The sequence below is a fragment of the Equus asinus genome, chromosome 20 (assembly GCF_041296235.1).
Source record: "Equus asinus isolate D_3611 breed Donkey chromosome 20, EquAss-T2T_v2, whole genome shotgun sequence".
NCBI lineage: Eukaryota > Metazoa > Chordata > Mammalia > Perissodactyla > Equidae > Equus > Equus asinus.
This window is the reverse complement of record NC_091809.1, coordinates 32,021,655-32,046,743: the sequence shown is the minus strand read 5'-3', so window position 1 is coordinate 32,046,743 and position 25,089 is coordinate 32,021,655. Positions and strand designations below refer to the sequence as shown.

Here is a 25,089-nt window from a genome sequence, read left to right as displayed (position 1 = left end):
GATTGATGTCAGGGAGGTGAGTCTGAGTCTGATTTGTCCTTGGAATATCAATTTACTCTGGTTAACTGTGCTCTCTGGGTGCTGTCCACCAAAGCAACACGTGCAGAACTCGTCTACCCAGCAGAAACGAGCTGTCAGGGTTGGGTTCGGTCCCAGTTGGCTTCTGGGCTTGAGGCTTACAGGCGCTGGAGGAGAAGACTTTTGGTCATGTTTTCCTGAGGCAGGAAGAGTCTGTCTCCCTGATTGCCCTGCCTGCTGAAACGCTAACTCGATTTCCTGTGTCTGCGCACTGAGCCGCTCACAGGAGAGCAACACAGAATTAGCGGCTGCAGTGGGAAATCTTACTCTCTGGAATGTTATGAGAGACTCAGCATGAAGTAGACGTTAAGAAGGTTCATGGGAAGGATGATTTCCCTGCCTCTCTTTGATTGCATATGCCCTCTTAAATAAAGTTTTCCAAACTAGGTCGTTGAGCTAACTGCAAGGCAGCATGGCAATATTCCCATTCTTTGCACAGGAAGATTCTTGGAAAGATAGCCTCGGAGCTGGTGCCCACTGTTTTTCGCCCTGGTGACTGTTCTTCTAAGATCAGATTCTTTGTGGATGGTACACTTAAGGCAGTACCCACGGGATAGAAAATGTTGAGGAGGGGGCACTGGCAACACAGAGCTGACTTGTCGGGAGATTACCAAAGGAAGTGTGTGATTTAAGGACGCTTGCAAGGCCTGCAAGCATCCCATGCTTCTTTGTCTTTGGGGAGCTAACCCCTATGGCTCTGGTGAACTAGTAGTTACTCATTGGTTCAGGAAATGCACCTCTTCCACTGAGCCCTTTAGGGACTATTTTGAACAAAGGTTGAACATCTAACTGCCTCCCAACCTGAAATAACTAGGTATCTGCTTCATAAAGGGATTTCACAGGAGTTCCGAGTATGCCATGATTTCAGACTTTTAAAGAGAAAAACAAAAACAAACCTCTAAAGCAATATAGTGGATGGCTTTTAAGGTTCTCTGGATGTCCCTTTTGTCCCTAACCTTTGGCTGCAAGGAGAAGCCTCCAAGAGATAAACTGGACATTCTCACATGGAGAATGTTTTAGAAACAAATGGGTTGGTATTTTCAAAAGGAGGGAGGAAGGTAGTCAGCGCTGTAGAGATTTGGAGATAAAGAAATAGCAGAGGGGCCCTGACAGAAGGTGCTCCCATGTGATAGGAGCAGTGAGGGGGGTTGGACGGCCAGGATCTAGTCTCCAGAAGGCAGCCCCCAGGCTCATGAGAATCAGGGCTCTCTAGACAGTAGCTGAATTAGCAGATGCTCAGCCAGGGGATGGGCCTGGGTTAGGAGCAGCTTTCCTTTTAGTCACACTGTCATGCCCTAGCTGGCTTCTCTTTCTTTGTCCTTCCTTCCGCACCTCTTTCTTTCTCAGACTAGGGTCACTCTCCTTGTCTTTTTCAGGCACTAATGTTTGTTTGCATTTTCACATGTGCTCTAGACTCACTGGTCTTGTTTGGGTGTAGACAGGAGGAAGTGAGATATGGTGGGACACCTCTCTACACCCAACCCAGCCATGTCATAAAAAGGTCCTCCTGGAACCCCTCCTGACTTTCTGTGCCAGTCCCTGGGGCTGAATTTCCTCCTGATATGCAGGAGGAAAACCCTCCTAGTGGATGGAGCCCTCTAGGGCAGGGATTAGAGGAGCTAGAATCTGCTTGACATCAACCTGTTGCCCGTGGGCGTGATTTAGGATGTGAATTGGGCAGCAGGTGCATGAGGCAGCCTGCACAGAGGCTGCTCTTGTCTCTGCAGGACGACCCTCATTCTTCTCAGGCTCTAATGTACTGGAAGAAGGAAGTGCCGCCATGTTGGGGTGGACTTTTGTGGAGTGGAAGCCCTTGAACTCTCAAATACAAGCTCTGCACTTTGTAATTCGGTGTGCAAAGAAGCAAGTAGGAATTCCAGAATGCATTTTGTTTGCATGAAAAGTGATAAATTTGCACATAACCTGATTCCAGGTTGCAACAATCTAGTAGTTCAGAGCTCTGGGTCATTTTGTTTTTGCTTTTTATTGTGTGTATGTGGGTCTCTTCTTTCCTTTTTATTCCCTCCCTCTCTCTGTTCCTCCTTCCCTTCTTCCTTCCTTCATTTTTTTGTTCAGCAACTGACCAAGCTACACAGAACTACAACTAGAGAGGCCCTGAGCGCCTCTGCCCTACCCTGGAGAGCCACCCTGTCCACATCGCTGTGGGTGATGATGGGCATGACGCTTGTAGTTTTCTTTTCAACCAGCAGAGGACTTTTTGCTCTAATTTCATTTTATTCTGCTTTGTTCTCCACCAGTTTCATTTTTGAGAATCTTTTCCAGTCCCCAAAGAATGAATGCTTTTTCAGTGGCAGATTCTAATGTGAGGCAACTGTTTTTTAAGGTTTTATTTCATCCAATTAGCACTAACAATCCTTGCAGAGGTATTGGGGAACCTTTCCCCTAACATGGCGTTGACAGCCTGAAAAGAATTGCAAACAATTTGCATTCTCCCACTCTTTCTGCCCTCCTGCTGATAGTCTCTATGCATATTCTTTTAAAAGGATGAGGTTACATAAAACAGAATGTGCAGTAATAGTAATATTAACCAGGGTGTATTGAGAGCTCACTGTATGTTAGGGAGTGTTCTAAGTGTTTCATATATCTCACCCATCATCCAACCTCATAGCATTACCATTTAACCCCAATAAAAACCTTGTGATGGAGGTGCCATTATTATCCTCATTCTACAGATGAGGAAACTGAGGCATGAAGAGTTTACATCATTTGATTAAGATTGCACAGCTAGGAAGTTTTGAAACCAGATTATGAGGCACTAGTAAAAATAATGTTTATAAGATGAATACTACTATCAATTATTGGTCAGTTACCGAGTTAAACATTTTGTATACATAGTAACATTTAATCATCACAACAACTCTGAAATAGACTTAATTATCCCCATTGTGTAGATGAGAAAGCTGAGGCCCAGAGAGGGAAATTTAACTAAAGTCACACAAGTAGCACAGGGCAGAGCTGGGATGCTGGTTTGGGACTTTGCTCCTTGACTTTGCACACCAAGGTTCCCTCTTAAATTCTGTGTCCTCCTAATTCCTCGCTGGTGCTTAAAATCCCCTCCACTCATTTCGGCTTAGCTCCTGTGTTGCAATGTTGCTTAGCTCTCTGTCTTCTTTCTCCGTGGGGATTGGCGAGCAGTAAGCTCTTGGAAAACAACGATCATGGCTTGTAACGCCGTGAGCACTGTGTGCTTTCAAATGTTTACTGAACTGATGAAATGAATGAAAACAAAACTAAAATATCCCCCAGCCTATATTCAATTTATCTCTTTACCACACTTCTCTATCATTTTAGTTTAAAATGCAACTGTGGTCAACCAACAAAGATTTATTGAGCGGTTCCTACATGAAGGGAACTGAGCAGAGTGTTGAGGTATGAAAAGGTATGAGGTGTGGACTTCTCACTCCAAGGCCTTGGATTCAGCTCAAAGGGCTGGACTTGGACAAAGAAGTAGTTAGCAGTTGAGGGAGAGTATGCCCATTCACAAATGGGTGATGCGAGGTCAGAGGAGAGCACCCTCTCTCCCAGTGTGGTGGGCCCAAGCTCCTCTGATGGAAATGCTGAGAAAGCAGTGAAGAGCAGTCCTACTGAGATGTCCAACTGTGTGAGTGTCATTAATTAGAGAACTTTGCTAATCATTGTGTTACTTGGCAATTTTGTTTTTTTTGGTGAGGAAGATTGGCCCTGATATAACATGGATTGCCTGTTTTCCTCTTTTTGTTTGAGGAAGATTGTGACTGAGCTAACATCTGTGCAAATCTTCCTCTATTTTATGTGGGATGCTCCCACAGCATAGCTTGATGAGCAGTGCGTAGGTCTGTGCCTGGGATCCGAACCTATGAACCCCAGGCCACTGGAGCAGAGCACGCAAACTTAACCACTATGTCACCAGACTGACCCCATCACTTGGCAATTTTGATGAATGCGTTTCATAGATTCCCCAAATATGGCAGCAACTAGCAAAGTGAATTTTTCCCTTGGGATCATCTCGTGAGTGTCAGAGGCTGAACTACACCTCTGCAGTCTATCTAGATGAGAGGCTTTGCACTGCACCATGTCGTTTTGGGGGGATGAGTTAGAAATAAAAGGTCTGAGAAAGGTACAAGATTGAAGTTGCATTTTGATGTAACAGTTCCATGGACTAGCAGAGAATAATGTGGTTTTGATACTTGAGAAAACCCAGGGAGTTCCCTTCGGATGTAGGAGGCTGTGGCACTTTCCTCATATCCGGTACAGCTCTTAGCCTTCGTTCATCAGCAGATGGAGTCTCTGTTAGTCTCTTCGGCTGCTCCACAGCCTGCGGAGGGAAGAACCGTGCCTGCTTCAGGTTTGTATCCCATACCTGGCACACGACTCGGCCCATGGTTTTTGCTGGTAAAGTCTGAGTGACTGTGTTGCTGCCCTTCCCTTCACTCCCTCTGTCGTAGGCACCTTGGCCTTCTGTCTGCTTCACGGAGGCAGAAAGCTGCTTCTAGCTATAGAGCCCTTACACTCATGACTCCCCATGCCAGGACAGTCCTACCCGCCATCTTCCAATGGATGGCTGTCTCTCATTTTGGCTTCAGCTCCAATGGAGCCCCTCGCGGAGGCCTCCCCTGATGCCCAAGTGAAAATAATCCCCACCCGCCTCCCCCACTCTTCCTCTGGTGTGTCGTCCTGGATTTTGAGCTCAGAGCCGAGATCTGCATCCCAAGTTTTCCCTTCATTTATTTCATCATGTGTTTATGACCTGTGTACCTCCAACTGGACTGTGATTTCCTGAGGAGAGGCACTTTCTCTGTCTGCTCTGCACTATGTAGTCTTTCTGGCCTGAAGAATGTGCTCAGCAGACGGTTGTAGTGTGAGCGAGTGAAGGATGAATGTCTGAGACCACCATATCCTTCTCCTCGCTCATCTCTGTCCTTTTTCTGGAGTTGTCTTTGCTCTCCTGGCCCTGGACATGTTACTGGCTCCCTGTCATTTCTGTCTAGGTCGTGCAGCCGTGTGAGGCTTTCCTGTGTGTGAGGTTGCTCTTGAGGAGGTTACGCATGCACATCAGGACGAGCTGGTGTCTTTCTGCTCAGGACACAGATGGACGGTGTCAGTTATCTGTTATTTCATAGCTGCACCCATGACACTTGCCCTCTCTCTGCCAGGTCACTTCCCTACCCAGTCCTTGAGCCTCTGAAGAAGTGCTGTTCTCTGATGATGTACTCAACCCCAGCTGGACCTTAGGGAAATTAGCATTCTCAAGATAAGGAGGGGCCAAGAACCCCGCCTCTCTGCCCATCCTTCTTTCTCTCTATTTGGAGTCTGCTGGCAGCGTTGTCTCCTGGTGTAACTATCGATCCGTTGTTTATGAGTTAACTTGTTCAGAATAGCAATGCCACTCAGGCGGTGTCTGCTGCCCTGACCGCCCTGCCCCCTCCCAGGATCGAGCACTGCGGGCTCACCGCTGAGGCTCGCCACGCGTCCAGCCGGTAGACCATGGCTCCAAAGAGCATGGACAGATGGGGCTGCGGAGGGAGGCTCCTGAAAGCACACTCAGCCTGTTGAGGAGCCAAAAACTAAAATGGGGAAACTGAAAACCCAACCAACCCTGGGGCAGAAGGAGAAGGAACATGTTAGTTGTCACAGGAATCTAGGGAAGGGTTCGGAGGGCCAGTCAGTTCTCCGACACTCATCACCTACAAGTATAGCTGCTTTGCAGACATATTTCTCTTTTCTTTTGAGTTTGAAAGGATTGCAGTGACCAGGGAATTCAGCCACCTGGTTTTACAGATAATGAGGCTAGTGATGATCAGTCTCTCCCAAGGATGCCTTCTTGCAAGGGTGACAAGGAGCTGATATCCAGCCCACATTCCATCACCCACGGGAGCCCTAGCTCAGGGCTACCTGTGCCTGAAAGAAGGCCACCTTTTCCTGGTAAGCGCAAATGTACCCTGCTGACAGTGAGGGCTTCGGAGGCCACAGCTGTCCATCACCACGCTCTCTCCCACCCGCTGGCCTTGTCTGGTACTGAAGCCTACCTTCTCAGTCCTCAGGCTCTGCCTCTGATCCTTTAGGGACAGCTCTGTTTACTATGCATCAGGCGCCAAGCACTCTCCCAGCAGTCTTCTTTAATCCTCACAGCTGCTCCACGAGCTGGGTGCAGTTATTATTCCATTGTACAGACCAGGAAACCAAAGCACAGAGCGGCAAAGTGTGGCATCTCCCAGATCACACAGGCAGGCGTGGCTGGGACTCGGAGGCCCCTGGTCTGCCTCCTGGGCCAGCTGTCTCTTTGTGTCATAGGGCTCTTCTCTTCCATGCCTTCTTTTCTTCATTGCCAAGTTCTCTTCTCAGAAACCAAGTGAATTTGGTTGTTCCTTCTTGTCCTGGAGCACAAGAACCTCCTTTCTGGAAGTATTTTAGGAATGGGGCCCAGGGGTGTTTAATGTTTTCTGTAGTTTATGGCCTGGAGATGCAGAGAATGACCCAGCTGGCCTCTGGAGCTCCCATCTCATCAGAGAATCCTAGAATCTCCATAGTTTGTTCAGTGTAAGACTTTTATTCCGAGTTCTTCCACCAACGTCTTGCTTCAAATTTCAGCAATCTTGGACTCTTACACAGAGAGTTAACAATTTCTCACATGGCCATGTATTCCTCTGGAATGGGATATGGAACAAATCTAGGTGGGAACACAATTCTATGAGGATTGGATGTGCTGGCAGTGGGAGGTAGAATAAGTCAGACTTTGACCTATAATTTTCCTTCTTTGTTGTACTAAATTAGGACCATTGATGTCTCTCCTGGGGAATCTTGAAAAAATTTATAACTATTATTACTAGCATATTTATTCTCTTAGGTTCAAAGTCTCCACTGATGGGTAAAATATAACATTATCCTTCTATTATTTGAAGTCATTTTACTTCCTTGGGAACAGGTTGATGGGTTCCCACTCTGTGTAGTAGACTACTGATAATAAATAAATAAATAGTACCATTAACATCATATTGATGGTCAAATAATACTATTTTTAGGAAGTCAAGAATTGATTGGGTTTAGGATGCAACTCAAATTACACGTGTGAGCCAAGGGAGAGGAGGGAACGGTCGGAATGTTTAATGGGAGTGCAGTTGATGGAGACAAAGATCGCCAACAAACAAGACCTTCCTAACTCATAATTTCTTGAGTTGTTTTATTTCAGAGGGGGAGTGAGAAGAAAGGTAATTCTTTATTTTTCACAAAAAGATTGTCGCATAGCAAGTTAGGACGGTTCATGGCTCTGAAGATGAATTTTCTACCAGAAAAAACCATATGGAAGATTCTGTTGAGCCAGGTTATCTGAAATGAATAGTGTGATCAGGAATTCGTGTATAGATTTAGGATTAAATCTAGACCTTTTTTCCTTTCAAGACTGATTTTTCCATGATAATTCCACCGGAGTCAGCTGGCAAAACAGGGGTAGAGATGCCACTCTCTGGCGGGGCGGGTGGGTCTAAGCTCTCCCAGCTTTAATGTTCTCTGATTGTATTTTCCCTTCATTCACATCTCCTATTGATTCATTGAGAGGCGAGCTCAGAACTGGCACAGTGACGGCAAAAATAGAAAAAGAACTGTCTTTGCATTTGGTAATTTTTCTTCTGTGTGAGTCTAGGGCAAGACCCGTGTGTCTGGCATTAGAAACTGATCTCGGAATTCACTGATAGAGCCACAGGAACAGTCCTTTTCACTTCAGCCCTATACCAGGGGCTTAAATTAGTTTAAATTATATACAGCAGTCTCAATCTTTCATGATACGTTTTTCCCAAAATTCATTGGTTCACATGGTTCGGTTATTTGGGTTTATCTGGGCATATTTGGCCAACTTTCTGTCTTGTCAGTGTGAGAACTTTTGGCTTAGAAAGCTTTTGGGAGGTAAGATTTGTCATAAAATGAACATATGAATTAATCTTATAATCTTACTGATGGATTTTTAAAAATAATATAATTTTTAATGAAAACAGCATCAACCTCTAGACTGATGGAAAACGGCAAAGCTGAAATCAACCTTCAGATAAAGCTTTGTTGGCCCCGTGGAGGAAAAGGAAGATAGGTTTGTGTGAAAATAATTTCTTGATCTTCTCTGGCTTTCAAACAGGCTGTAATGTAGTCGATGAGTAGGAAAGTGCTCTTGCACTCAGAGTAATCAGTTTTGGACAAATTTACTCATCCAGAGAGCTCAATCCAACGGTATTCTAACTGGTCAGAAGCTATGAGGAAGAAAGTAAGAAAAAGAAGATGTGCAAATGATTTTTAAGTTGGTGTAGTTCTTATACATGAAAACTCGAATGAGCAGCACTTTGGTGTTGTGGGTTAAATTGTGCCACCCCCCTCCACCCTTCCCAAAAAAGAAAAAAATATATATATATCTTGAAGTCCTAACATCCAGTAACTCAAAATGCAACTTTGTTTGGAGACAGGGTCATTGAAGATGTAATTAGTTAAATAAGAAGTAATTAGCTAATTAGTTAATTAAGTGTAGGGTGAAGACCTACACGGAGAAGGCCATGCGATGATGAAGACAGATGCTGGAGTTGTACAGCTGCAAGCCAAAGAATGCCAAAGGTCGCCAGTGGAGCTCCAGAAGCTAGGAAAAGGCACGGAAGGATTCTCTCCTACAGGTTTCAGAGGGAGCATGCCCTGTCCACACCTTGATTTCAGACTTCTGGCCTCCTGAATAAATTTCTGTTGTCTTAAGCCATACAGTTTGTAATGCTCTGCTATAACAGGCCCAGGAAACTGATACACTTGGGTATTAATAAAAAGTTTTCTTAAATAATCATCACATATAAAGGACCACTGAAAGACATGGTTAGACCATTTCATCACCCGCCATGACACGAGCCACTGCAGTCCATAGAACTCTGAAACGCTCAGACGACTGTTTCTCTCCCAGTCATGACCCCCCAACCTCTCCATCACAAATGTCTGGGAGGCTGATGGGGAGTAGGAATATAATTAGAATTGATTACCCTCTTTTTCCTAAGAGACCATCAGGACAAACCCTATTGTATCTTACTTCTCAGTTATCTTAGGCACCTCAGAGGTCAAAGGCCTCCCCAGGCCACGTGTCATTGTTTAGATTCTTGTCACCACATGGTCTTGTACATCCCCTAATCTGACCCAGCTGCAGACCTCTCCCTAATCCTCTGAACAGTTCTGCTCTCTTGTCTTTAGGATCTGCCATTAGCAAAATGCCTCTGTCCTCAGCCTCTTCTCTGACTGTTCCCGTCTTTTTTTTTTCCTCAAGCTGAAGCTTAGCTGTTTTCTGTGTTATTTCCACTCCTAGAGTCATCTCAAAAGTGACTGTTTTTCTCCTATATCCTGCTTCCCACAAGGCCTGAAAGACAGATGTTCTCCTTGCTGTTCGTTGTAGCTTCTGGACATTTCTTTTTCCATCTTTCTCAAACTCTCCAGTTACATTGGGGCACATGCCATATTCCCCACAGCCCTTCCCTCGCTGTGGTCTTCTGCTGTCTATCCTGACCAGTCTCCCTCACTCCGTGTCCTAAAGTGAATCTGCCTTAGGACTCAGACATTTCCACCTCGATGCATCCGAAGCAGTGCTCTTGATACCAGCCCCATGTAACTCATCACTGTCCACCACCAACCTGGTCTTCCCTCAGCCTGTCCTGGCCTTAGGAATGGGCACCCCCATGCTTTCATCTAGCTGCTCAGGCCAAAAACCTAATACATAGACATTTTTTCTTTCTCTCTTATGCTACATCCACTCTGTCAATAAATCCTCTTTGACTTTACTTTTAAGATATATCCTGAGTCACACCACTTTTCACCATCCGAACGTTACCTCTCTACTCAAAGCTACCATCAACTTTCTCCTGGACCGTTGGTAGCATCTCCTCCGGTCTTCCTACTTCCACTTCTGCTCTACCAGAGTCCATTCTCCACCTGAGAGCCTGAGTTATCATTTAAGAGCATCAATCAAGTAGCAACGCTCTCTGCTCAGAACTCGACAGTGGCCTCCAGTTACATTTAGAATGAAATGCGAACACGTCAGTGGTGCACAAGACTTTTTGTGCCTGGTACCAGTGTTCTACTCAGACATCTGCCTCTGTCATTCTTGTCCCACTCACAAGGATGCAGCTCCCTGAATTTCTCTGTTGTTCCTTGAGCCCACCTGGTCCATTCTTGCCTGAGGAAGTGCTCTCTCCTCTGCCGAGACCCACTACAGTGCTGTCTGGCAGGATCCTTCATGGCGTTCATGTATCTGCTCAAATATTGCATCCTCAAAGAAGACTTTCCAGACCATGCTTTTTGAAAAAGTCATACCCTCGGCCCCCACGTCACTCTATTACCCCACCTCGCTTTAATTTTCATCATAGCTGTTAACACTTAGAAAATTCTGTTAATTATTTATCTATTACTTATTTATGGCCTCCTCCACTAAAATGTAGGATCCACAAGGCCCCTGACTTTATTGCTGTCATTTATGGTAGCTAAATTACCCCCTGGAACATGGGACATATCAAGGAATGTTTGTCAAGTGAATGAAAAGTTTAATAGGAATAAGAATGAGCTGTTACTGGTAAAAATTGTCTCCCTTTTATCCGAAAGAGGAGGCTCGGCGGTCTCTGCGTTGGCAGAGGTCTGGGTGTCCTGGCACAGAGCTCTGACACGGTGTGTGTGACCGCCCGTTGCGTGTCTTCTGGGACAGTGAGTGGACCGGGCCCTGGAGGAGGGAATCGTGGGGACGGTGTGACACACTTCGTAAAATCTGCATGTGCGGAATCGAAAGGACCTTTACATTTCCACTTTCACAAGAGGTTTTATAGAATATCTGATAAGTGCTTAAGTAAGGATTGGTTTCTAGCTCAAGGCCTACAGGCTTAGGGGAAAGGAAGGAAGTGGCAGTGAGGCAGACATTGGGCTGCGAGCCTGAAATTCAACACATTATTCAATGTCCATTCTATTATTGTAAACTTTCTGTATTAAGAGAAGTTTACCTTAAGGCTCTAGAGCATAACAACTAAGCACCAGCTCTGGAGCCACCTCTCCCTGGGTCCAAATCCTGGTTCTGCCACCTCCAGGTATGTGATTTCTGGCACGTTGGTTAACTGCGCTCCGCCCCAGCTTTGTCATCATTTAAGGGAACTTAGAGTGTGAGTACTGAACCAGGAGTGAAATAGGAAGCATTTAGATCAGTGCCCGGCACTAAGTAAGTGTCAAGCTTTGTACGGCCAGTGAAGCTCCGAGCAGGGGCCAGTAGTAATGCTGTGAACCTCGTGATCCTGGGAGCACTGTGGAGACATACAAAGAACAGGAAGGGGGGCACTGGGGTCATGGCTGACAGGGGTGCAAATCCCCCAGCGACGTGGCTCTCTTTGTGGTGGGATGATTTCGAAACCTCAAGTTTCCTTGTTTGGGGAGTGTGAGTAGTGGTCCAGGGCTAGAGTGATCTGAGTTTCAGTCCTGGATCCATCACATCGTCATGGAATACTGCTGAGAATACTGGCGTGCCCTCAGTCTCCCTGTGTCTGAAGGGAGAAGAAGCAGGGCGTGATGCGTACTGCTCTGTTCAGCTCTTTACGTTTCAGGGAGATTGTTAGCTGTTCAAAAATACGTCAGCTGTTTATTCTCCTCCCGGGGCACAGAGCTGGACTGCATTTCTCAGCCTCTCTGGAATTCAGGTGTGGCCATGTGACACTTCCCCAGGAAGGAGTGTGAGCAGCAGTTATGCGTGGATTGGCCCATCAAAAGATCCCAAATGCAGTGCTTCATGCTCTTTCTCCTCATGCCATCTGGATGCTGATGTCCAAAATTACCTTGGAAACCTGTGTCCTATTTCGCAGAAGCTGCACGAGCCAAGTCACTGAAGGCCCGCACAGAGCAGGGCTTCTGCCCCCGCCCTGCCCACTGACCCGGAACCGTGTTCCTGAGGTCATTGATGAAGAAAAATGTGCTTCCTTCAGAAAAGCCTTCCGTGATTTCGGAGTTTATTTGTTGCAGTAGCTACAGTTACCCTGTCTAATGCAACACAATGTTCTAATTCATATTTTCTGATTTCACCTGCATAGAAATACATGGATATATTTTTTAAATCCAAAGTTAAGCACTTATTAAAATTTCTTGGCAAGCCTTTTGATGGTTTTTGCATGTGTCTGAAGGTGGGAACCATGGCCTTTTCCAACTGAAGCCTCAAATGTTTGATTTTCATTTGCTTGAGTCTTTACATCTCCAAACCGAGTAAAATGTGTGCTTTCCTCTACAAGTAGGTGAAGCCAGTGACAAAGAAAAGTTCTACCTCGAAGTAAATTAGCACATGTCCGTAATGGATACCACTCAAGACATACTATAATTAGTGAAAATCCCTCTCAGATGACAAATGGCTCATTAATGGCTGCAGGTTTCTTATTCGGTGTAACCTTTTGTGCTGGAGATAGTCTAACGTTCAGTGTTTTAATTGACACACAGTAAAGAGACAGATGAGATGATTTGTAGGCTTGTTCTGAAAATGTTGAAGAAAAAGGAGAGAAAACCTCTGTCGGAGGAGGTCAGATTTCAGAAGAGCACGAGCTGGGGGCTGGTCACGCGTGCTGCTGAGTAAAGGGGTGGGAAGGCAGGAGGGGCATGCAGAGGCAGCCTGGTGACAGCTCCCGAAGAGCAGAGGCAATGCAGAGACATCGGGACTTAAGGCAGCTCCGCTCCATGATTTCCTGGTTCGGGGTCAGGGATGGTCTTACTTTCATTGTCGCCTCAGTATGACGCAGAGTGCTGGCACGTAGTAGGACCTTAACATATCCTTGGAGAGTAGATGGACCAGCTTTCATGTGTCACTTCAGCACGACTCACTGCACGTCTTGTTTGTGCCAGGTGGTGTTCTAGGTGCTGAGTTCCTCCTGTGGAGCGATTGTCAGTGAAGGGCAACCGGGGCTGCAGCTTATATGCATTGAAGACAAGGTGTCCTCTCCTAGCACACAACTTCATAGACCAGTCAGGAATCCATGCCCTTCCTCCAGTCTGCCAACTCATTCACTAGGGCTCCTGGTTGGGTGAACAGGGTCCCAACTGCATTCTAGGCGCCTCTTCAATGTCTCGAGCCCAGTGCCCTGGAGCAGTGTACAACCTGCACAACTATACCTAGCAGGCACCAACTATCAATGGATACATAAGAGACAAACAATACATTATGTGGTGAAAAGCATTATGCCAGAAAATAAAATGTGGGTGAGGGGCAGGTTAGCTTGGGCTGCAGGGAGAAGGGTGTTTACAGGGTCAGGAGCATGACCGTTGGGGAGAGCCCTGCAGGGGTCAGCAGGAAAAACATTCTAGGCAGGGGAATCAGCAAGTTTCCTGCCTATTAAAAGAAGAGCAGGGCAAGAAGGAGGCGGTCTCGGGACTGGAGAAGGAGTAGAGTGAGAAGAGACAGATCCGGCCTGAGTGTCTGTGAGAACTAGTGTAACACACCAAAATCAAGGAGCAAATGGTGAGAGAAGCACGGATTTTAGCAAATGAGAAAAATAAAAATGCCACACAAACAAATGCCACGGCTGTGTCGATTCTGTTTGCTGCATGTGGCTGCCTGAGAGCTCACAGGTGGACGCTGGGCAGCCGTCACAGCCAGGTGGTCGTGTGGCAGGCAGCCGGTACTGGGTGCCTGGCCCTGCCTCACACACCTCAAGCTGTGAGGGTCTAGTGTTTTCTAACTGAAAGATCGTCCTTCCTTGGTCCATTATTCTTTGTCGTTTTCATTTATCACATCTGAAAACTATAAACATTTAAAATCTGCATAATATCCGATTTGACGTTTTTCCTCTTGCCATTTCCGGGATATTACATTGTGAGATGAAGCCGGCGTTTGACGATCGTGTGTGGATGTGTGTGGATGTATAAGCAGACACATATTTGGAACTAATGGACTCATAGAAATCAGAGATGGATTAGGGCTAATGAGCTGTTCAGAAGAATTATTTAGCACATATTTCATATCTCTATTCAGTAATCAAACCTACACACTGCGTATGCTAAGAAGGTGAGGTTTTTGCCTTTTTTTCCTTCTTTGGATCCTATGTATTTGTGTCTGAAAGTTTAGCATTGTGCTCCCCCCACAGCATTTTGCACTGACTTTATTAAGCATCCAGCTTGACATTTTCCTGCCCTTAGGGTTATCTTTGGTATTGAAAAAATAGTTGCTTTGCTTGTTACCGTTAGTATATAACTAGTCATTGGTGCCAAGCTCCAAGGACCCACTGGGGCGCTGGGCAGCTCAGCGCAGGTGGCAGGGAGTCGGCAGGGACTGAGTCCTGCCCCTCCCCAGTTGCTTCTGGTCTTTGGGAGGGACGGGCCTGACTCAGAGTGCGCTGGCTGGAAGATGTGGAGAGTTAACCTAGGCAAGAGCGTTAGAGAAATAGGTTTTTGAATTTTTATCCAAAGCACCTGATTTCCTTGCTGCCTTCCATTCTCAGTATGGTAGGAAATGACCTTCCTGCTGGAGGAGCAAGTGCACTTGACTGTTGCCCACGCTGGCTTGTGCTGTTCCTTCAAGCAGAGATGTGCAGCAGACCTGCAAATTCCCATTCACAGCATGGCTTTCTCCTCCAACCAGAAGGAAGAAGGAGTGCGAGGTGGGATGCTTGATGGTCTGGCATTTTACCCTGAGGAGGACTGACTTTTTGAAGCTGTCACAGAGACATGAAATTATGGGATTTAAAGAAGCCTGGGAGATGGGTTAACACATTGTCAGCTTCCCAGAGTTGAATGCCTATCCTGTGAACTTTCTTTATAGCTTGGTTAGATATAATACATAAACGTTGATCCTAAACATATATGCTCAACTCTTGTTAGTCTATGTAAAACGTGCTAATTGAGAATGTATTCTCTAGTGGGAAAAAAAAATAGACTCTGGGGTTGGGACAAATTGGAGCTCGAACTTGATTTGTGAATTTATTAACCTCTCTTAGCTTTTATTTTCTTATCTGTGAAATGGGGCTAAATAATACCTTAATACCTACCTGACAGAGTTGTTGTAAGAATGCAATAATAATAATAACAACAAAACACAACATCATTAGCAGCACGTAACGGGAACCTAGCATTACATGATAAACGCTTTACATGGGCCATCTCATTTAATGATCATAATTATTTATAATAATTATATAGGATAATAGGCAAAATCTCGATTGTGCCTGGCACTTTTAGGCATTAAACATTTTCTTTTCTGTTAGTAATATGTTAAATTAGCAAAAAAGGAAGCTAAAACTGTTTGTCATGGATGGATGATGATGGAAGATATGTTCTCCCATCCATGTCGTGGCTCTTGCCAGACTTTGTGGATGTAAACCTCTTCTGTGCCTCTCATCTGTGTGATGTCCCGCCACAGAGGTGCCTTCAAGTCCTGCAAAACACCATTCTCTGTGGCTTCCTCAGTCCGATTGCTTTCTCCATCCCTTCTCCCTTATTCTTTTCTTCTCTTCTGTTTCCCAGACACCAGTCCAGTGGAAGTGCCGCAAACGGCACAAATCTCAGTCTTTCCTTGATCTTTCCAAATGGAACAAACTTCTTATTCTCCTATGTTCACATAGCATGTTATTTATAACCATTCACTCATGTGTTCAACAAATGCTTCTTCAACACCTGCCGCGTGCCAAACCCTGTTCTAGACCGTGGGACACGAGAGTCAATGACAAAGAAGTGGTTACCTTATATAATGTCAGGTAGTGATAGCTACTCTAGAGAGCAAACCCATCAAGGAATGGAAAATGGAGAGTAGGTGGTAATTTGAGACCCGGTGGATGGGGGAGGTCTGTCGGAGGCGGGGCCTTTGAGTGAGGTCTGATGAGGTGAGGGAGTGAGCATGTGCACATTTGGGGGAGGGTGTTCCCGGCAGAAACACAGCAAATACAAAGGTGCAGAGGCGGGAGCATCCTTGGCTTGCACAGACAGGAGAGAAGAGTGGAGCCAAGGCCAGGCCGCTTGGCTGCGGTAACAACAATGACCACTCGGGATTTCATTCTTAGTACTGTGGAAGCCACTGGAGCAGTCTCATCATTTTAGCTGCTGTATATTAACATTTAAAAAAGTTTTTCTGTATTTTATTATTGTTTTCATGTCCTACCCTTGTTCAATTTTTAGTTCTTTAGAAGCAAAGACCATATTTGATTTGTATCTTTGTATCAGCGATGGGACAGAGCCCTCAGCTGGCTTAGTGAATCTCCTCTGAGCTCTCACAATTACCTGAGCCGCCGCCTCTCATCAGCGCTCACCTTAATACACGGAAAAAGCTCTTTCTCTGTCTCTCTCTCTTTGGTTCGGCTCACACTGACTCACAAAGTATGAAGCCACTTCCAACTGTTCCCTTGTGAGGATTTCCTTGATGGATCGTGAAATATCCCCGGAGTACGAGTCCGTTGGCGTCCTTGGGTGAATAAAGAGTATGCCATCTCTAGACTTTCATTTTCATTGATGATCAAAGGCTCAGCCACATTGCCAGGCCCCTATTGCTCATGGTCTTACGATGGTTGAAATTGATGAAATGTCCTGAAAGAATGATTTGTAATAAATGCTTCGGCAGAGTGGCCATAAACTGCTATTCTTATTTTATTATTTAGTTGAAATTTTTTTCATAGCTTTTAAAAAGCACATAATTACTGTTCATTTCACTTTGTTATTATCGCCCTAGCTGGTGCCGGGTTGTTTGTTAACCCTACAGTGTGTGCCAATGGTATTTTTGGTCTGTATTTCCCAATAACTACTGCTGAGTTGCAGAAAAAATGTTAATTAAACATACTCCTATTTTTAAAGGAGATATTTACATATACTTCCTGTCAGAAATGCATTTTGAACTTTTCTATTATTTCTTTATTTTTATCACCAAATTCTTGTCTGCTAGAAAATGGGAAAGAACGGACAGGTGGTGATGCGGCTATGGTCCGGGCAGATGGGTGGTGATGAAGAGTGGGCGTCACTTGTTGCCCTGTGATTGGTCCTTCTTTCTCCTGACTCATTTTGGATCTGCTGCCACCTCTTGGTAAATGTTTGCTGAAATGTTTGTTTGAGTAGCACAATATTTAATGTATACTGGGAGCCAAATATGTATTATTTTCCTTTTTATTATGAAATATGTTGTATATCAATGTGCATATAACATATCTATGCATTAAAGCATAACAAGTTGATCTCCTGTGTGCCCTCTGTCCACTCTAAGAAAGAGGACCTTCCGTCACCTGAACCTCCCATGCTCCCACTCTGTTTTATGCCCTGTCTCCCTGAGGAGCTGACCACTGCCCTGATTTTTTCTTTTTTATTGTTTCCTTCTTTTCTTTAGAGTTTTACAAACTATGTAACTATTCTTAAACAATATGTTATCCAGTTTTGTTTGCTTTTTTCCTTTATATAAAAAGAATTTTTATTTATTATTGTGCAAATGTTTTTAATTTAATATTATGTATTTTCTAATCATTTGAAATTAATATCATCCTGAATAGGAATAAAGGCAGAATTCTGTCTAAGTCATTATGGATAATTGTCTGGTTTACGACTCATCAGTTTAAAGTGGGTCCCTGCCCTGTGAGTGTGAGTGTGTGTGCACACACACACCTGCCAAACCCTGGAAACACCAGAAGGCTCTTCTGTCAACACAGTAACGCTCATAAAGTTTCTGAGTCATGGAGTTACGTGTCACTTTGATTTTTCTCCTTGTGTTTTCTATAATTATTAAATTTTAGTTTGCTAAAATCAAAAAGAGATCAGTGTTATAAAATCTAATAGAAGTAAAAATAGGTTACCCATCCTACTGTGTATGGGTCACAGGGCTTTTTGCGCACATGCTACCCTGGAGGGCATTCTGCTAAGTACCACGTAGGCTGCACAGATGAGTGAGGCATGGTTCCTGTCCTCATCCAGCCTCCAGTCTGGCCAGGTAGGAGAAGCTTCAGAACCAGGACTTCAGAAAGAGGTTTAAAAGGGTGCCACGGCTGGTCTGGTCTGGTCTGGGAGGCCACTTATAATCTGCAATATGGGAAGGGCTGGTTGGAGAAGCACAGAAGGGGTCCTGTGGGGTGGCAGGAGAAGGCAGGAAGGGGCCTGGGTGTGTGAGAGCTGAGGGTGGCTGGGCTGGCAAGGCCAGAATATGCCAGTGGCCTGGAGCAGCAGGAGGTCACTAACTGAAGTTAGCTAGTTCCTAGAGGGGGAGAGGGTGGCAGAGTTCTGGGCCACCTCAGCTAGTCCTGCCCCCACGGCCACGCCTTAGTCCGTTCCAGAGCTGAGCCAGGAGCAGTTAGGGTCTGTCAGAACACAGACTGATAAGTGCATGCTCTGTGTGGCTATGTTAGACTCAGTTTTATTCCGCAAATATTTATTGTTTGCAGACCATGTGCCCATCACTATTCTAGGCACTGTGGAATACAGTAGTTAACAAAACACACTATGTTCCTGTCCCCACCAAACCTACCTTCCAGCAGAATGAGACAGACAGTGAGCAAAATTCCTACAGAAAACGGAGGAGGTGAGCTGCTGGTGCGTACTGTGGCGGAGAACGAGGGGCGGGGAGGTGGGAAAGGAGGATGAAGTCTACTTTGAAATGAGGCACCTAGAGACTCTTTGCTTATTTGTATATTTTAAATTGTCAACAGAAACAGATATTATTTTAACATAAGAAGAAACACATAGAAAAAAAATTAAAGACAGTAGTTTAAGGCAAAAGAGTCATCCCTTGGTATCTGAGGGCCATTGGTTCCAGGACATGCCCCCTGCCAATACCCAGACGCTCAAGTCTGTTATATAAAATGGCATAGTATTTGCATATAACCTATGCACATCCTCCTGTGTACTTTAAATCATCTCTAGATTACTTGTAATACCGAATACAATGTAAATGCTATGTAAATAGTTGTTATGCTATATTGTTTAGGGACTCATGACAAGAAAAAGTCTGTACGTGTTGAGCTCAGATGCAGCCATCGTAGGCCTTTCGACCCACGGTTAGTTGAATCCAGGGCTTCTGAACCCACAGATACGGAGGGTCCAATGTATATACTTTTTTCAACATTTGAGGAAAAGAGATTGTACAAGCTATATCAGGAATATGTTTCAGTCCAAAACCCTTACAGCCACAATGTTGATCTTTATTTATCACCTACGTTCTTCTTCCTCTATCTTAATTGCCCCGTCTGAAAAAATAAAAATGAAAACACTCTGTCCACCTTCATCACTGAAAACTTGTCTCTGATCAATGGATGAGGGATAACAAGCTGCTGCTGATTATGGTGATTATTCAAAGCTTAATGAGCATGCGCTTATCATCAGTGGGCACTGCAAAGAACAGGACGGGAGTTACACCCTGCCCTCAGGAGGCTTTCTGGAAGGTTCTGAGCACTGAATCAGAGCTGGTGCAGATACAAGAGGCTGGTTGGAACAGCCAATCCTCAGGCAACTTTTAGCCCAAGGGCCTTTGGAACCAAATTGCATGGAGCAGTTTAACTGCCTGGACACCGCAAGCCTCTTAAAAGCAATGGCCGGTGAATAAGCCAGAAGTCGTAAATAGATAAACTAACAAGCAAATAATGGAATTAATAGATAGAGGAGCAGAACCAGTGCTGTGAGCGCCCGCTAGATCAAGAAATGTCAGCTTTTCTCTCAGCTTTTCCTCCACAGCGCCAACTGTCAGTAATTTAACTAACATTTTGTAAATAAATGTGGCACTCGGACAGCTGTCAGCGCGCCTGCTATAAACACTCCTTTGTCACTGAAAGCTGGCAGTGCCGCGCTGTTTCTCCTGCAAGTGCGGCCGGCACTGCCAGTTGGCTCCTGGGCCCAGGACTGTCAGGGAAACGCATGGAGACAACGGCGGAGGCCGGCCCGCTCCTGTAGACCCACAGGCTTGTGCGGCTCAGGCCTTTTGGTTACACTTGGCCAGTTGGTGAGGCGTTGCATTTTCCTGCCTGTCCTGTTGACCACAGGTTGTTTTCCAAACACCTTCGTGTTTCAGTTAGGAATTCCACCTCCCTGACCCTTTACCTTCCCCCAGTGGTTATGCTCTTCCTAAGATATTTATTTATCTGGGTCAAAGATACTAAACTTGCTCTTTCCTCCTCTAGCTGCTAGATGGTTATCTAATTCTCCTCTGCGTAGTTTCCTCTGTGTGTAAGACGGACGCCGGGACCGTGCATCCACTCTCAGAGGTTTCACCCCCGAGCTTGAATAAGTCAGTGCTGTGGTGTGCTCCGTGTCCCTGGTGCACTCTCCTTGCAGGATTCTGAACCTGTACCCAAACAAGAGCAGAGGGGGAGGAAGATCTGTCTTAATATAAAGGTCCTGTGGGTAATACATTCGGGTTATTGTAATATATGTAATCCAGCTTGGTGAGAAAAAGGGTGTACTGGGTAATTAAGTCGTCAGAAATATATTTAGTAATAAGAAAACATAAAATGGTCTAGCGAACATTTACTGAACTCTCTTTTTGGCCATGTTCCTTTTCCAAGCCATCTATATACTATCTCACTTATCTCTGGGTGATCTATTATCATCCCTATTTTACAGATGGGGCCCTGAGCATGGAGACTTTAGGCAACCTGCTCAAGGCCTGATGCCTAGGTGTGGCCGAGTGGGAGTCTGATCTCAGACGACTAATTCCAAGGCCTGTGCTCCTGGCAACCACTCCACGTCCCTATTGTGGTTACTGTGTGCGCCTGGGGTGGAATTACCAATTTCAAAGAAGTTAGGACACAATAAACCCCACAGTAAAACTAAGGAACCAGCTTTGATCTTTCTCTAATGAATGGGAAGCCTTTTTATAGGATTGTGGCAACTCATCAGGAACATTATTCCCTGGAAGATATCATGGTGTAATATAGAGAGAATATAGGGGAGTGATTAAGAGAACGGACTCTGCTGTCAGCTTGGAAATCTACTTAACCTCGCTGGCAAAATAAGAATAGTAATTAATAGAAATTACCATGTAGGGATGTTTTAAAGATTAAATAAAATAACTCATATAAAGTATTTAGCAGTACGTGGCGCAGAGCAAATATTCATGCTCTCATTGAAATATTTATTATGTGCACATGATGTGTTATGGATTCTGTGGTGAATAAGAGAGACATCATATATTCTTGGAGCTTATATTCTCCTGAAGGGAGATGGTGAACAAGCAAGCAGACCTATACAATGTATCAGATAAGATGAAGTGCTGTGATCCCGGCCACCTGGGTGGCTGCTCTAGAATGGCAGGTCAGTGACATTTGAGCTGAGATCTAAATGGAGGGAAGGATCTGGGAGTAGGGCACTCCAGGCACAGGGAACAAGCTTCCTGTGTTGCAGGAAGAGAAGAGAGACCATTGTACCTGAAGCAGAGTAGACAATGGGGAGGGACCTGCAGGATGTTGTGGGAGGGATGCGACGGGCAAGGCTCTGCGAGCCAGGTAATGGATTTGGGTCTCATTTCATTATATAAGAGGAGCCATCAGAGCATTTTCATAGAGCAATGACATGGCCTGAGTTACTGGGTTACAACCAGAGGCTGCTGGCTGGCCATTTGGGGAATGGTTTATAAGGCTGAGAAGTGAAAACTGTGACACCTGTAGAGATTATGCAGAATCCAGGTGAGGGCTGACAGTGGATTTGACCATGGTGGAGGCAGGAGAGATTGAGAGATGCTTGCAGATATGTTTGATGGTTAACCAGACTAAGCTGATGCAGTTAATATAAGGGTATTAGTGATTGTAATAATTGTACTCTGTGCTATTTTTAAATAACACTTTACTGGTGGTTTTGTTGGACTATCATTATTGCGGTATTTACATAATGAATTATTTACATCTTGAGATGTACCCATAGAATTATTTGCCACAACTGCACTTTGAATCAAACATGGATATTCTAATTTAGAAAGCACCGCTACCCGCCTCCTCTACTTAAAACCCGATCAGAGGCGCCTCCTTTTTGCTTTTACTCCCTTTCTCTACTTATGAGTCTGAGATTGATTTCTCTTGTTTGTTAAAGTTATAAATATTCTCCCCAAGAGTCCATTTGTATCCAAGTCTGCATCCGAAGTTTCCTGATAGTTATTTTGGATTGAAGTGCTGTGTGTCTGCTGCCCACAGAGAATTCAGCAAAACAAGGGAGGTGTCACGGGGGCCCGGTGAGGAGAGGAAAGGGGGTGGAGGGACCCTGACCTAATCCACCATCTCCCTCTGACCCCCTCCCGCTTCCTCCCAGGGCCAGGTATGTTTTCTGTGGACCTAGTTTCGTCTTCCATAGAATAACGTATTTTAGTTAGGGCCTCTTTCTCTAGTCTTCTTACCTGTAGAGTTTTAGCCCAAAATGACAGAGGGATCTTAGTCCTGGATTCAAGCCCTGTTTCTTGTAGAACGAAGAACAAAGACTGTGCAGATGAAAACAGTGACATATCTCACCTTTTAATAAAATGCTGGCATTTGCTATCGTTAATAATGATGTTTTGTTCCTATGCAAAATCAACATTAAAGTATTAGTATTATAATTTTACTCAAGTATTGCAATAACTGGGAATGATAAAAAGAGAGGAATCAAGGAAATCATAGGTATGTATGCATATAGAGAGCAGGTTCCTAAATATCTTATTAACTCCTAAGCGTATCAGTATAAAAATTGGTATTCAGAACGATGAACCTGAGACATCATTTTAAAATATATTAAATTACATTCAGCATATGCAGTCTCCCAAGGCATTGAAGGAAGCTGTATATTTTAAGCAATTTGTCATCAAAGTTGGTTAAAATTAAGGTGATAATTTTAGGTCGTATAGAATTAAACTTCAGGTTTGTCTCCATATTTATTTATATGATATGTTGCGTTCCTATATATAATACCAGAAAACTGACATATCACTGGAAAAATGCATGTTTTCTATTTATCTTACTGTAAAATACTTGTTTCTTACTTATCTTACATTTTGAGTGTCTTTAAGAAGGTATTGTTTCCTTGGGTGTATTTTTATCGCGCTGTGGATATAGCTAAATGATGAGGTATCAAACCCCTGGCCAAAGGGAACTGGTTCGTAAGATCAGCCACCGCTCGGAAAAAAGACCCTACCTGTGGTACCTCAGTGGAGGGAACTGAGGAGCATGCAGATCTTACACAGTTAGTACCAGGATTCATTCGTCACTTGTTATGTACCAGATAGTGTTCCAAGCGCTTACGTCTCTCTCTTAACAGCAGCCAATGAGATAGATTCTACTGTTAGTCCCACTTAGCAGGTAAGGAAATTGAGGTCCAGAAAAGTTAAATAACATGACCGAAAAAATATGACTAGTAAGTAGTGGAACCAAGTTTTTCGTTCAGTTCCAAAGGAGACTTTTATCCTAGATCCGAAAGAAAAAGTCCAACCTACCTACTGTTTTAACTTTTTAGTTTTCACCTGTGACAATATAAAGATAAGAGACAAGAGGGTATTCCTCCCTGTCTGTAACTAGCCAGGACGTCTGCTCTGTTATTCCTGCAGAAACACAGGCTCTGCACTTTCGCTCAGGAGTAGAGTCAGCAGTTTATGTGTGTTTTTTAATACCCTCTTAGCAATTAATTATTCCTTTTAATAAACGCAATGAAAAAGAATTGGTATTGGACTCGTACTTTAATTGAATTAATAATTTATTCTGGCTATTAATGTTTTTTTAATATTCTGTGTATTATTTCTTGTTCTATTAGACAGATATGGCAGGGAGATAAAGTGTGAGGCTGCCTGGCCTGTGTGCGCGGAGCTCTTTGTGTAACGCATGGGCCGCTGGCAGTGGTCGGCATTAAGTGGGCGCTTGTTGCAGGGAGGGGGTGAGATACAGTGATGCCTTCTCATCACTGCTGAAGTGACTGAGGTCTTTTGGATAATTTCCTGGGCAAAGGTGAATGAAATAGCAAAGTCACTCATATATGATGCCAAATTTTTCATCTGAAAGTGACTTCTAGAGTCAAGTCTGTTCCCATTTCTCTAGTCATAGACTGATCTAGGCCAGGGAATACTCTGCACTTAATACCATGACAGTCTGGATCTGGGCCTAACTGTAGAAATAAATCATAATTTCTTTATAGCCAGTATTCCATTTAGAGAGGCAGCCCCTATGTTAGAGATATAATAAAGGGCATGAGGTACGGACCAAAGCTATTTCCTAGGGGATGTTCAGCAAAATATCTCAAAGGGCAGAGAAAAGATGAAATTCTTTTAGATTGTACGTAGCCTGTCCTCTGTTCCTGACTGTTTCTGTCTAATGTTACTGAGCCTGACCTCAAAATAATGTTGTCTGTTATGTCTGGGTAATAATAGGCGTGCTTGCTGTCAGTTTAGCTAGGACACCTGATTTGTCCATTCATTGATCTGACATACACTGGGTGCTAACTACGTGCTGGGCATCATTCTAGACGGTTGGGATACACAGTTGACCAAGATAAAGTCCTTGCCTTCATGGAAGGTCACAGTTTTGTGGAAAAAACTGATGATAAACACACAATTAAGCAAGGAAATTTTTGATGATAAGGTCTGAGAAGAAAAGGAGCAGGTGAGGTGATAAAGAATAATTGGAGCGGGGTGGTCAGCAATGGGCTGCTGAGGCGGTCATGCTTGAACTCAGCCTTGAGGGATAGAAAGGAGCCAGCCAGGAAAAGAGCGTGGAAGGAAGTAGAGAATTCTAACAAGAGAGAAAACAAGCACAAAGCTCGTGTGGCTACAACCATCTTGGCATGTTTGGGAAAGTCAAGGTAGTCATTGTGGCTGAGCATAGTGACAAGAGCAAGTGTGCAATAAGAGAGGTCAGGAAGGTAGGCAGGCACAAGCTCATGCCCTGCCTTGCTGGCCAGAGTGAAGCCTTTGCATTCTTTGTGTGCAGTGGGAAGGATTAGAGGTTTTAAGCAAAAGAGTGTCTTGGCTGTGTGTGTGTTTCTAAAACGCCCGACTGCTTTGTATACAGCAAAGTGTGAGGGTGACAAGAACGAAAGACCCCTTTGGAGGTTCTTGTGGTCAAGCCAACGTGAGATGATGGCGGTAGCTTGGATGAAAGTTGTGGCAGT

General features: G+C 44.5%; 1 protein-coding gene across 7 annotated transcripts in view; it reads left to right on the top strand.

Moving 5' to 3' along the window:
* Positions 1-25,089, top strand: part of NTM (neurotrimin) — a 914,184-nt gene that overhangs the window by 526,699 nt on the left and 362,396 nt on the right. The gene's annotated exons all lie outside the window — the stretch shown is intronic.